This window comes from Vicugna pacos, chromosome 32 (assembly GCF_048564905.1).
Source record: "Vicugna pacos chromosome 32, VicPac4, whole genome shotgun sequence".
In the NCBI taxonomy this organism is placed as follows: Eukaryota; Metazoa; Chordata; class Mammalia; order Artiodactyla; family Camelidae; genus Vicugna; species Vicugna pacos.
The window spans coordinates 20851152-20864847 of NC_133018.1; the positions used below are offsets into that span (position 1 = coordinate 20851152).

The 13696-nt window shown below is 49.4% G+C and overlaps 1 protein-coding gene and 1 non-coding gene across 2 annotated transcripts in view; one reads left to right on the forward strand and one right to left on the reverse strand.

Annotated features, from left to right (window-relative positions):
• NCOR2 (nuclear receptor corepressor 2) overlaps window positions 1-13696 on the reverse strand; it is a 313102-nt gene that overhangs the window by 294540 nt on the left and 4866 nt on the right. The gene's annotated exons all lie outside the window — the stretch shown is intronic.
• On the forward strand, window positions 11793-11865 carry TRNAA-UGC (transfer RNA alanine (anticodon UGC)). Its single transcript has one exon. It is a non-coding gene; the product is annotated as a tRNA-Ala (tRNA).

Below are 13696 nucleotides of genomic sequence, written 5' to 3' on the forward strand. Positions count from 1 at the left end.
CTCATGTTAACCCATTTATTAGGTGAAGACTGAAGTCCAAAGGGGCCAAATTGCTTGTCCAGGGTGACATGATCAGTAAAGAGCAAAGCCAGGGCTTGAACCCAAGACAGTGGCCCCGGAGTGCCATTGTGTAGTATAATGCAATGGTTAAGACACAAACCCTGGAGTGGGACAAGCTGTGTGACCCTGGACAAGTTACTCAACCTCTCTGGGCCTCAGTTTCCCCTTCTGCAAAATGAGATAATAATACCCACTTCAGAGAGTCCTTAGAAGGATTCCATCAGTTAATGCATGCAAAGCACTTAGAGCAGCAACAGGCACAGAGGATGCACTGGGGCTAACCTAGGTTTCCCTCCCCGAAACATGCTGAGACGAAGATTTGGGGCCAAGTGCTCCTCAGGAGGCCAGGAGGGGGAACAGGACAGAGAAGGCAAACGGAGGTGTCACTTGAAGCACGGTCCCAGCCCTCGCCTGGCCTGATCCTCAGGGGGAGGGCTCTGGAGTGTGAGTTACACCTCAGAGCGTGTCCTGCCTCGGGGCCAGGGGCCGGACCCCCACGCCTAAGGCTGCCCCAGAGGGATGACAACTCCCAGGCAGGTCGGGCTTTCTGGGCGTGGGGCCAAGAGCCGTGCGCAGAAGCCAGGCAACAGTCAGGCAGTCAGGAGGAAAGCACGCGGAACTGCAGCATCACAGAACTGCGGAATCGGGCCAGAGCGTGGAGCCCTGCCTGCCTGTGTTCCTCGGCTGTCCTAGCTGTGGTCATTTACCTGCCTGGGGCCTCACCGCAAACCTGTATGACCAGTAGAGTTGCCCTCATTTTACAGGTGGAAGGCCACTGGTGTGGTCAAAGTCACACAGATTTGGAGCAGGGAGCCAAAACTCTAGACATTAAATTCTGCACAGTTTTCACTGCACTCCGTGGCCTGGGTGTGGGTCACTGCCTGAGGCACCTAGAGGAGAGGACGCTTACTGGGGCAGGAGGAAACCTGGCAGCTCAAAGGCCTGAGGAACCTGGAGGAGGCTGCATCAGTCAGGATGTCTTAGGCAGCAAATAACAGAAAAATCCCATTTCAAATAGCTTTAGTAGTGATGAAGATTTCTATTTTCCATGATAAGAAATCATGAGGTGACGGAACTCCAGGGTTGGCTGATTCAGCAGCTCAATGGTGGCATGAGGACCAGGCTCTTTCCCTCTCTCTCTTCCACTACCCTTAGTACAGATCATGCCCTTCAAGGTCCCAAAATGGCTGCAGCAGATCCAGTCATCACATCCTACCAGGACAAAGTGCAGCCCAAGATGAGCTGGTTGGCTCTTTTTTGGATTTCCTCTCTTTTTCAAAAGCAAGTAAAGCTCCCCCCCAAAACCCCCTACTGGAGTCCCCCTCACATCTCTTCGGCTAGAGTTGGGTCACATGACCCAACTAACAAGGGAAGGTAGGGACCGTGATTGGCTTAGATCAGGGCTCAGCAAACTAGGGACGATTGGCCAAATCTGGCCCCAAGCCTGTTCCTGTAAATAAAGATTTGTTGGTGGCACAGCTATGCCCATTTTGGGTGGAAGGAGGCCAGTCAGGGGAGCGGGGTCAGATCACACACGATGAGGAATTTGGATTTGGGAATTTTCTTCCTCGTTCACTCAATATACGTGGGTTTTTGAACACCAGTTAGGAGCTTGGGGTACACTTCTGGCCGTTTTCAATTTATCTGAGAAGTTCCAAGGGCTTGATTTGTTCACACAGTAAATGCTGGGGCTGAGCCCACCCGTTCCCCAACCACAGCTGGGGAACGGAGGCCCAGAGAGGGTGTCCGGGGATGGAAGGCAGAATGGAGGACTAGCGTTGGCCTAGGGTGAGGTGAGCAGGACACTTAGGGCACAAAGTCGGAGGCGGTGTGCCCTCCCTGCAGGGTGGCCCCTGAGAACGAGCGCTTCCTCACAGCCTGCGCCTGATGCCTCACCAAGCCTCGCTCTCCTCCCGCAACTGCTGAAGAGTCTGGGGCCTGATCTCTGCGGACCCTGGACCACCCGAAGCAGCTCGGGCCTGGCAGCAGTGGAGGGGGTGTGGATGGTCTCCCTGCGGCTCCCTCGGACCAGCTATCTTCAGGGAGCTTCCAGTGTGCTGCTTCCCAGAGGGCGGCTCAGAGGGTGGGGAAGGCAGCAGAGCTGGCGGTCCCTCCGTGAGCCCCGTCCACCCACCAAACACAAGCCTGTGTGATCCGTTTCACCTGTGTGTCATGCGTGCGAGTGGGGATGGGGTACCACCTGCATGTTATAGACCGAGTTGTGTCCCCCAAAACGATTATGTTGAAGTCCTATTCCCCAGAACCTGTGAATGCGACCTGACCTGGAAATAAGGGTTTTGCAAGTGTAATCAAGTTAAGGGTCATTAAGGGCCCTAACCCAAAATAACTGGTGTCCTTATAAGAAGGGGGAGAAAGTTGTAGGAGGATGGAGGCAGAGATCGGAGAGGCAGCCGCAGCCAAGTAACACCTGGGGCCACGGAAAGCTGGAAGAGGCCAGGAGCCCTTTACCCATAGAAGGACCGTGGCCTTCATGTTGGACATTTGACTTTCAGAGCTCTTGTTCTAAGCCACCAAGTTTGGGGAACTTTGTTACGGCCGCCCCTGGATGCTAACGCACGGCACTTAGCAGATGAGCGTGCTAAGCCCCAAGGGATGCCAAGACCCAGCCACAGCCACACAGCTGGTCAAGGTCACAGTAAGGACTTGAACTTGGGCCACTTCAGTGTCAACCCAGTGCCACTGCCCAGCTGTCCCCCTCTGACCCTGCTCACCTGACTGGCCTCCCACCCACCACTTTCCCTGTAAATCATTAGATTCCAACTATACTGACCTCCGAGCTCTTTCCGGAACACGCCAAGACCACTCTAGCCTCAGGGCCTCTGCACTTGCTCTGCCCTTGACCAGAAGACCCTTTCCCAGATGCCCAAGCCTGGCTCCCTCATTTTATTCAGATTTCTGTGCAAATGTCACCTCCTCACAGAGGTCTTCCCCGCCACTCAATCAAAAGTAGAGCCACACCCCCTAGCACGCAGTGACAGTCTATCCAATCAAACTACTTCACTGTCTTCACAGAACTCACAGCTGGAGTGTGGAATTCTCACAGGCATTTACTCACCCATTGGCCACGTCCTCCATGCCCAGAACTGTGGCTGACACAGAATAGGGGCTCCTTAAGTTTGCTACTTGACTGAATGAGCCTCCTTCCCACCCGAACCCCACTAACCTCTTAGAGAACACTCAGGCATCCCCAGGCCCCTGCATCCAAGGGCTGGCAAGCCTCGCCCTACTGTGGAATTTTCCAGATGAAGCTGTTTCTTTTGTGCATCAACAGAGCGTTTAATCTCGGCTCATCACAGGCAGGAAGGAACCTGCTTTGCTAAAGGACTTCTGTGCTAAGGTAACACTAGAGGGGCCTCTCAAAAGGAAAGCACTGCTCCCCACCCCACGCCCAATAAGCACCCAGCGGCCCCTCCCGCCTTTTTCAGCCGCAGCCTCCACCCACAGCCCCCCTACACACTGGGCTGCCCCTGAGCTGGCTTTGCGGCCCGCACCCTGCCAGACTGCAGGACGGCCCTTCAGCAGGTCAGGAGGTCTTAAAAACTTCCTGCATAATAACCTTTTAAAAATAGAATGACTAACTTTCTTTTCTTCCTCCCTGTTAAAAATTTACACATGTAATCCACATGGGTTGACAATGAAAAATGCCAAATTTCTAGAACACAGTGGAAAGCAGATCCAACCCCCAGCATAGAGATGAATATCATGGTCAAAGTGGGTGGGCGCCCTTGGTAAGGACTGGATTCCTTTATTTGACAAAGTCTTGTATCGGACCCTGAGCAAATCCTCTAAGGCTGTTATATTATTACCCCCATTTTACAAATGGAGAGGCTCAGAAAGGGTCAGAGCTGGCCGTTGGTGGGGCAGTGGTGAACTCAGACGGTCTGGCTTTGAGCTCACTTTGACCACTACGCCATACCACCTCTTAGCAGAAGAGTTCTCGGCTTGGTTTTTAACTTTCTATTTTCCATTCTGGTCCCCGGCGTTTTCTGTTCCGTGTTGTTCTCTGACTTGCTTTTCTCATTTAACATTTCCATGTCTGGCATATCACTTCATGCCAGACACTGTAGGTCACCTTATTCTTTTTGATGTCTGCATTGTATTCCACAGCCTCTGTGGTGCACAGCACAGAGCTATAATGATTGTTTGGGTCAAAATGGTCCATTTGTGATCATCTTCAATTCTTAGGACATAATTCATTTGAATGTGCACTATAGTTAATATGTGATACAGTGAGAACTTTTGAGAAGAACCACTAAGATCAGGGTTTCTTAGCCAGGAGAAGGTCTGAGACTCTAGACTAAGTCTGAAATGGTGTTGGTGGAAAGAGAAGATGCAGCCTGCCACTATGATCCAGAATATTCCCAGCTCCAAAGAGCCCATGAAGGTGAAACATCCCTTTTGCTGATCAGCTATGTGTCTAAGGACTCCAGAAGGTCAAACCTTCAAAGTATTGTGACTCATTCCTAGAACAACAATGCCTGGTAATTCACAAAGCAATCCTCCACACACCACAGTTTGCCTGCATCTAAAGAAAGTCCTACTCAGGGTATCCCCTGAGCAGATCAAGAGAAACTAGTCCTCTCTCCACTTCAGGCATTTTGCTTTTGTTGAGCTGGCATAAAAGGGAGTGAGGAGGGAAGGGCATGAGTTGCCATGAAGTCAAAACGAAACTGCCAACAACACTGTTTCCTGTCTCCCAAGAGTGACTCACTTGGTGAAAACCAGAATATTGTTCCAAGTGTCAAAATCTGCAGAACTGCCTCCAGGATTTGGGTCTTATCCAGCTTAAATGAGCCAAATATTTCAGCATCTTCCTCAGGTACCTGTGAACGGTCCATTGTCTGTCCCTGCAGCTTTTGTTTTCAAAAGCTCATAACAAGGAACCCAGGAGGTCAGGAGACAGCAGGGTGGCCATTTCCCTCCCCATGACAACATTCCGACAGTTTCTAGCTGCCTCCCAGCACCTGCCTCCTGCCAATGACCAAACCAGTGCTCTTCGCACCCAGGCTGCCCCAGAGCACACAGAAAACCAGGACTCCGGCTGGAGGCTGAAATGCATTCCTCTGGAGAATCATCTGGTCTCCTCAGCCCTGTAAGGGCCATGCAGTGGCAGCGGGAGTTTATCATCATTAGAAGCGAGTTAACTTCGAACAGGGGAGAAATGCTTTTAGAGTAATTTTATTAGCATTGGATTCTGGAATGCCTTTTCTATTCTTTTAAGCAATATTCTCTGCAGTCCTGGGCCCTCCATAGAGAAGGAAGAAATTGACTAGTTTGCAGATGGGGAAAAGGCTGAGCTGTTTCTATCTCCTGGCTTTATCTATATAAGGGAATTTGCAAGGCAATCCCAGAATGCTACAGTTTGCCTTGTGGAGTTGGCTCGGTCTCCATTGTCCTACTGAGTATATTTTTGGTGTACATGTTAATCCATAATGAGTCATATAAAAACCAGGGCAACTTGACCTATGTCAGTCTTCAGCCATGGTGGGGACTGGGGTGGGAGACACTGGGGATAACAGCAACTCACACCTGTGAAGAGCTTTGTATGGGCTGGGTGCTGTCCAAGCACTTTGCATGTATTAACATTTAACTCAGATAATGGCCTGACAAGGGAAGTACTAATATGATCATCCTTTAACAGATAAGGAATCTGGGGTACAGAGAGGTTAAGGAACTTGCTCAAGGTCACATAGCTAGAAAATAGCTAAGCTGGGATTTGAACCCAGGAGACCCACCTCCAGGGTTTGTGCTCTTAACTTTATGAAGTATTGTGTGATTGTGTCAAATCTAAAGACATTGATGATAAATGGCTTTCTGTGATAGACACTGTGACTGACCCATCACCCATTCCCAGACGTTTTTCTATGCCTACATCAACCACCAGGTCCAGAAAAGCCAACTATTTGCTTTCCCAGGATCCCTTGCAGTTCTGGCCAATGAGACGGAGGCAGAAGACAATTAGAGTGACTGTGGGAAAGGCTTTGCTTTCCCTGATAAAAGAAGCAAAGGTAGCTGATGCCCCTAGGCCCTTTATTCCTGCTTTGGAAATGGATGTGATGCCTGGAGTCATGGCAGCCACCTTGTGATCTAACAGAAAAGCTAAAAGAAGCACAAACAGCGAGCTGGAATGACCTGAGCTTTGCAGCTGACTCCCCCACACCCCAGACTTTTTTTTATATGGGAAAATTAAACCCTGTTTGTTTACACCACTGGGTTAAGTCTTCTGTCACTTGTGGCCAAAAATCATACCTAATGTTCCTTTCTCTCTTCCTGTCTCTCTCTTATTCCCACTTGAAAGTAACTGGTTGTTAAAAATCAGCATCTTAGAAGGAGTGAGGGACAGCAAGAGGCCTCTTTCTAAGGATATTTGATGTGGAATTATATCCTCCTGCTGCCTTTCCAGCTCTCATTTATTGAGCACCTACTGTATTTCATGTATACACGTGTATTAAAGGCTCCAGTTTCACTTTTCCCACTGTGCTCTTAACAGCCTAGGAGGGAAGAGGCCACATTCAGCTCCATTTTACAGACAGGAACAATGAGGTGGTGCTGGGGCTTTGAGAACCTGCCCAGTGGGTGGGGAGCAGATTCACCCAGGCCAGCCTGACCTCAAGCCCAGGGTCTTCCTGTTCTCAACTGTGGTCACTGCAGTCCGCAGCACAGCCCTCAAGAACTTCTCCAACTCGTCAGACTCCAGGTCTCTGTTGCCACCTGTCCCCTCCGGACCAGTGCCTCGCCGTCAGTGCCTCAGCGTTCTCATCTGTAAAGTGGGAATGGTGCTAGACTCACTCACAGGGCTGTGCCGATTCAGTGGAATAATCCACTTGGCACAGAGCCTAGCACATGGGGAGCTCCCGACAGATGGTGGCATTATTACCACTACTATTATTACTAAGTACCCAGAGTCCTATCCCCAAGAGCAATGCCCCAGGGCAGCAATGAATGGAGAAGTCAAGGGAACCCGGGGTCTGACTTCTGTCGAGCGTGGCCTGTTCTCACATCCCCCCAGCCTGGGCACAGGCGTGCACATGGGTAACACCTTGGAAGGCGTCCTGCACAGAGCTGCCTGAGGAAGAAGTCTCCCGCCAACACCTTGTCTGGAAAGGAGCACACGGTCAGGGAAGGCTGTCTCCTGCCAGGGGCTCAGGGGCTGGCTGTCAGCGTCACAGTCAGGGCTGGCCAGAGCACGGGGTTTAAAACGCGACCTTTGGATCAAGGCCAGGGTGGCTGCCAGCTACTGCAGGAGGAAGAGAGAGACAGAGAGAGAGAGGGAGAGAGAACAAACATTTCTTTCCTGAGCCCCAGGCCACAGCAAAGGGGGTCAACCTCCAACAGTGGAGGGGAGGCGGCTCTGTTCAATTAATCCATTAACAACAACGTATTGAGTGCCAAGCATTCAGATACACAAGCTTCACTGCATCTCCACCACATCCCTGTGAGGGAAGTACTATTATCATCTCTCTCTTGAAGGTGAGGAAAATGAGGCACAGAAAGGTTAAGCCCAAGGTCACACGGCTACTAACTGGAGGAGCCAGGATTCGAACCCGAGTGGTCAGACCCCGAACCAGTGCTTGTAAGCAATAAAGAGGTAATAAGACCTTTCTTTCTAATGGAGCTGAAAGAGAAACCAGCTATAAACAAATCAACAAGGAATGAAATACTTTCAGGCAGTGACAGCAGTTGTTTAAATCACCCTTATCTGTCTGATGAATCTCTGCGGGGGGTCTTAGGAAAAGCTTCTGAGAGGGAGACTGGGGTCCTCCTTGAAGGAAGGGTGGGATTTTAACTGGCAACTTGGGCATGAGAGGCACTCCAAGGGGCGGGACCAGCATGTGCAAAAGCTAAGAGGAAGGAAAGTGATTGTGAGAAACTGTGGAGCCAGAGCTTGATATGGGTAAAAACCCAGGCATACAGTGGTGTTCCGTAAATGGTCATTGTGAAGGGTATATTGGGGGTTAAAACACAGGAGCCTTTAGAGATCTGGAGGAGGTGATCGTAAGTCCTCTTCCCTGGCTTTGCTCCAGCATCTGCCATCCTCAGTGGTTCCGGAGAGTCACACCCAGCCCCAGCTCCAGGGCCTGGGCCCTGATTGGTCCACGACGATCACGCCCCAACGAGAGATTGGGCTCGTCGTGATCATGTGACACAATCTGGGCAATGGCAGGCAAGTTTCTAGGAAAGGTTTTCTCACCCTCAAAAAGAAACTCTCCATCCAAGAAGGCCCTTGTGTTAGTTGTATATTGCTCATAACAGAATGCCCTCAAACTTAGCAGCTTTAAACAACAGTTAAGTATTATCTCAGTTTCTGTAGGTCAAGAATCTGGGAGTGACTTGTGTGTGTGTGTTGGGGGTTGATTCTGGCTCAGGGTCTCTCCGGAAGTTGCAGTCAAGACATCAGCTGTGGTTGCAGTCATCTGAGGGGTTTTTGTTCCGTCTGCATCCCTTCAGGTGAGGGTGAAGGGAGTCAGAGGTCAGCTCCCCCAGTCCCAGCCTGCAGGTACCCAGCCCTTGGCTTTTTCCTGACATACAGATCTCGACTCAAACATCACCTCCTCCAAGAAGCCTTCCAAGATCACCTTTTATAAAGCAGCTCTTCCCTGCCCATGCCAGAGATTTTCATTCCTAGCCCTTCTGCCTTACTGCCTGAGACTCTGCTCTTAAATTGTCCCTTCTTGTTTATTTACCTTTTTTGGTCTCTCTGTCACCAACTAGAATATATATTCCACAAAGCATCAGACTTTCATCTGTCCTGTCCTCTGCTAGATTGCCCAGAGTTTCACATGGTGCCTGGTATGTAATAGGTGCTCGATTAAATATATGTTTATGTTGAATGAAGAAATGAGGGGATGTTTCAGAGCCCAGAAGTGATCTGGGACATCAGGGAATTCTGAAGAACCAAGAAAGAGGCTGGTAATTCTGTCTCTCTTTTTCACACAGACACACACACACACACCCTTTTTCCTCCAACTGCCTGCATCTAGGTTGCTCTTGCTCTCATGTACAAAGCCCCCAGATTCAGCTCCCTTTGGTTGCATCCCAAATTGGCTTCTCCACCCTGTCCCTACCAGATCTGTGAGGCTACCTACATAACAAAAGTTACATGGGATTTGGAGTCAGACAGACTTGGTCCACATTTGGAACTTTCCAGCTGTATGAGCTTGAGTGCCTCACTTTCCATTCTGAGCCTCAGTTTTCTCATCTATAAAATGGGGCAAAGCGAGACCATCACGCTGAAAGAGACTACCATCTCCATGAACACGGGTATCAGTTACTTCAGGCATGGAAGGGCACTGGGCTTGCCTGGAAGAGCGATGGGCTTGTCTAGAATGAAATTCCCCTCTCCACAGCCCACAGGGGCTCAAACTCTCTCAAGTCTGACCCAGCAGTCACCCCTCCTCTCGCACCTGTTCCCCAGAGAGTGCGAGAGCTCAAACGGCCAGTATTTTCCCCAGCTCAGCACAAAGTGCAAGGATTGCCGAGCAGCCAAGAAGGGCTGTTAGCTTGATTGGGTCCTTTTTTCATCTCCACATCAGCTGTTAGGAGGCTCAGCTCATGCTGGGCGCCTGCTTCTTTATTACCCAGCACAGGAGCGGGGAGGGTGGAGTCCTTCAGTTATAGCAAGAATGTGGCGCCACTATACTACCCGAGACAACAAACTCTTGAAACACCTCCTCTCCCTACTCAATGGCCAAAAATAGCTCCTCATTCCCACCCAGGAAGCAAGTCCAGAGGGCCGTCTGTCCACGCTGAAGGTTCCCTAACCTCGCCCCACCCCTGCATCCTCCCTTCAATTTGGGCAGGAAATTTTTCAAAGTCCTCCAGAATCGCTGGGCTCAGGGGAATGATTACTTTAAAACACATCAGTAACTACTTCTGCCTTCATAGGGAGGTGGTGCAAAACATTTCAGTAAGGATCTGATTCCTGTATCATCCCCTCTTAGTAATAATATAACACACACAAAAATAATATAACAAATACGTACAGAGCAATTGCTACATGCCAGGCATGCTTCAACCCATAACCGGTTATGTGACATTGAGCAAGTCACTTGGCCTATCTGAGCCTCAGTTTCCTCATGGTAATCCCTTTTGCACAGAGAGGTTATGAGGCTGGCAATAGCCTCTACACAGTGCCTGGGAAAAGTAGGTATTCAGGCAATGGACATTCCTTTTTAACCCTAGCTGCCAGTCCAAATGGCACTTCCTCCGAGCAGTCTTCTGTGATTACACAGCTTTGATGCCCTCTTAGTCTCTCCTCTTGCCTGCTCTTTGGAAGTTCAGATCAGGCCACCAGTCCCTTTGGAATCCCTGGCGCCGGGCACGTGGCCCTGTGAACGGTGAGTATCCTAGAGATTTTGAGACTGGTGATGATGAAAATGACAATGGGCAGAAATGTCATTTGAGACCTCCCAGGTCTCCTTAATTCTCTCAATTTAATTTCAGCTTAACTTGACTCCGGAAGTCTTTTCCAATGCACTTTCGTAGGGAGCTAGGTATAAACAAACACAAAACCCAGTGTCTGCTAGGTACCCGGCTCTCTCCCAAGCCAGCCTCTTTTTTGCTAATCTCAAGCGGCATCTTGCCTTTATGATGAGGCTTTCGTGCAAACAGGGTTTCATGGCCTGCGAGGTGACTTGAAGAAGCACACACAGAAGAACACTTTTTACTATCATAGTTACATATTTAATGTTAACTAGGAACTGCGTTTGGCTGCAGATAGCTGAAAACCCAAATCACGGTGGCTCACCCAAATAAGGAATCGCTTTCTCTGTGATAAGAGACAGCTCCACCATGCCATCGAAACTCAGGCCCTCCCTTTTCTAAGCTTTTTATTCTAATGGTCACCTTATGGGCACAAGGCAGCTGTTCTACCTCCAGTATTGCATCTAAATTCCAGGCAGGAAGAAGGAAGAGAATAAAGGGGGGAAGATCTACTTTAGTTCCTTCTGCTCCCTACCCCCATCTTCCACTTTCTGAAGAGCCTGCACAGAAGTCCCACCCAAAGACATCCGCTTGCATCTCATTTGGCCAGACCGAAGTCATGGGCCACCCCTACTTACAAAGAAAGCTAGAAAAGGTGGAGTTTAAACGGAGTGCAGTGCTGTCCTAAACAAAATTAGGGTCTTATTAGAAAGAAAGGAGGGGAGAATGGATCTTGGGAAAGCAACCAGTAGTGTGGACCACACACACCAAACCTATGATCTGCAGGAATTATTACTTGGAGCAGCGGTTCTCGTACTTGAGTGTGTGTCAAAAATCCCCTGGGGCGCGGGGCCTGGGAAAACACACGTAGCTGGGCCCACTCCCAGAGTGTCTGACTCAGTAGGTCTGGGGTAGGGCCCAAGCATTTGTGTTTCTAACAAGCTCCCAGGTGATTCTAGGCTGCTGGTCTGACAGCATCTCCTGAGAACTGCTGAGGGCAAGGCAAAGTCTGTACTCTCATGGAAACATATCCATTGATTTTAAAGGGATAATAATGAGTAATGCTTAAGCTATGTTATCAGTTAGGACCCCAGTAGAAAACAGAGGAGGGTGCACTCAGATGGGAAATTGAGGAAACCTAACAAAGTGACTCTTTGTAAAAGTATGGGTAGGGGGTGGTACCCCCACCCCCTGTAGCAACATGGGGAGCTGTAACTGTACTTGAAGGGGACAAGGGTGAGAGCCTTACTAGAACTGAAGCAGGGAGCTACAGCAGCAGACCACCCACGGGAGGGGATAGCTCAGTGGCAGAGCACATGCTTTGCATGCAAGAGGTCCTGGGTTCAATCCCCAGTCCCTCCACTAAAAATTAATAATAATAATAATAATAATAATAATAATAATAATAATAATAATAATAAATTTTTAAAAAGACCATCCCATAGGAGCCTTATCCTTTATTGAAAGGATGCAGCCGACCTGAGGTAAGGTAGAGAGACAGCTGGGGAACAAACACCCTGGCCTCTTTCTCCACCCGCCTCCAACCTCCAGCTGGTGCCTCCCATTGGCTGAACCTAGCTGGATGCCAGAGGGCTGGGACCCACGTGGGTCAGCCTGTACACAGCAGAATGGAAAAGGGGTGAAGAGCAGGCCTACAGAGGCAAGTGGAAGATGTCCAGCACAGATACACAAAATATTGTGACATAATGGAGCAACTGAGTTTGGCACACCACAATTTAAAGGAAGCAACTCACCCAGCTCATTCACTCATTCATTCAATTATTTATTAAGCACCTGCTGTGTACCAGGCACTATGCCAGGTACCAGGGATTCAGAGCTGAATTAATCATGACTCTTGCCCAGAGAGGATGCTGTCTGCTGGGGTCCAAGGCGCTGCGGTGGAGGGTGGATGGCATATCCTCTTCCCCTGCCTCCACCCTGCCTCAGCCCACCCAGAGAGACTCACTGTGCCTTCTACTGATCTCATCCACTTGTCACCCGCAAGAATTCCGGTGTGATTTAAGTTTTCATTAAAGTTTAACTATGTGGGAAAGACTGCAAAAAAAAAAATCACCTGCTCCATCACAAATCACAATGTTATTATGTGCTGAAATAGGGGCCGTGGGAATATGCCAGGGGGATTTGGTTGGGATTAGAGACAAAACGAATTTAGACCACTGGGTGCCTGCACACCCCCACGGTAACACCCTATAAACCTTCATGCATATAGATTTATATCAGGCGAACTGTTGATTGTGATTTTTTCGCCTGGGCTGCAAACAAAACCCCAGCCCTCACCAGCCCCTGTGCTGCTACGTCAGCCTGACACAAAACGTCTGTCTCCACACTCAATAGCCAATAACAAAAATGATGAAGAATCTGATGCAGACGCAGATAATTGCTCTGGCTTCCTCCCGTGAATTTAAATAGCTTTCTTGAATTACTGCTTTTGACACGATCAATAAAATTGAGCTACTGCTGTATCAGGCCTTTCGGCAAATACACAGGAAGCTGAGCTTCTAGGACTGATGGTAGAGGGACCCCAGCTCTCCTGGCGGGCAGAGCCAGGGTCATGGGGACAGTTGATGGAGTGAGGACAGGGATGTGCTGGACTGGCCAGTGGCCAACACAAGCAGATGAACTTCAATGTGCCTCCCAGCTGACCTCACTTTTCCTATATCCCTTTCTCCCCCCAAAATAACGAAGCCAAACTTGCCTGTCTGCCATCCCAGTCCCTCCTCTCTCTAACAAGACAGCTGGCCACTGAGATGCCCAACCCTGAGCCTGGGCGTTAGCTCAGCACCTTTCAACAAAGGAAGTGACCCCAGTGGCGGCACTTACAACACCTGGAGACCAAAGAGTAACTCTGGCGGTGAGATTTTAGATAAAGGAAAGGTATCGAGGCAGGGAAAAAAATTTAGGTGAAATTCACACAATATAAAAGTAACCGTGTTAACATGTACAATTTAGGGCCATTTAGCACATTGACAATGTTCTGCAACAACCCACCCTTTCTAGTTCCAGAACATTTTCATCATCTCAAAAGGAGACCTTATACCCATTAAAGACTTGCTCCCTGTTGCCTCCTCTCCCCAGCGCCTGACAACCACCAATCTGTGTTGTCTCTACAGATTTGCCTACGAAAACTTTCAATTCCTTGTATTCCCAGCATCAGCTGGCTGGGTCCAAGTGT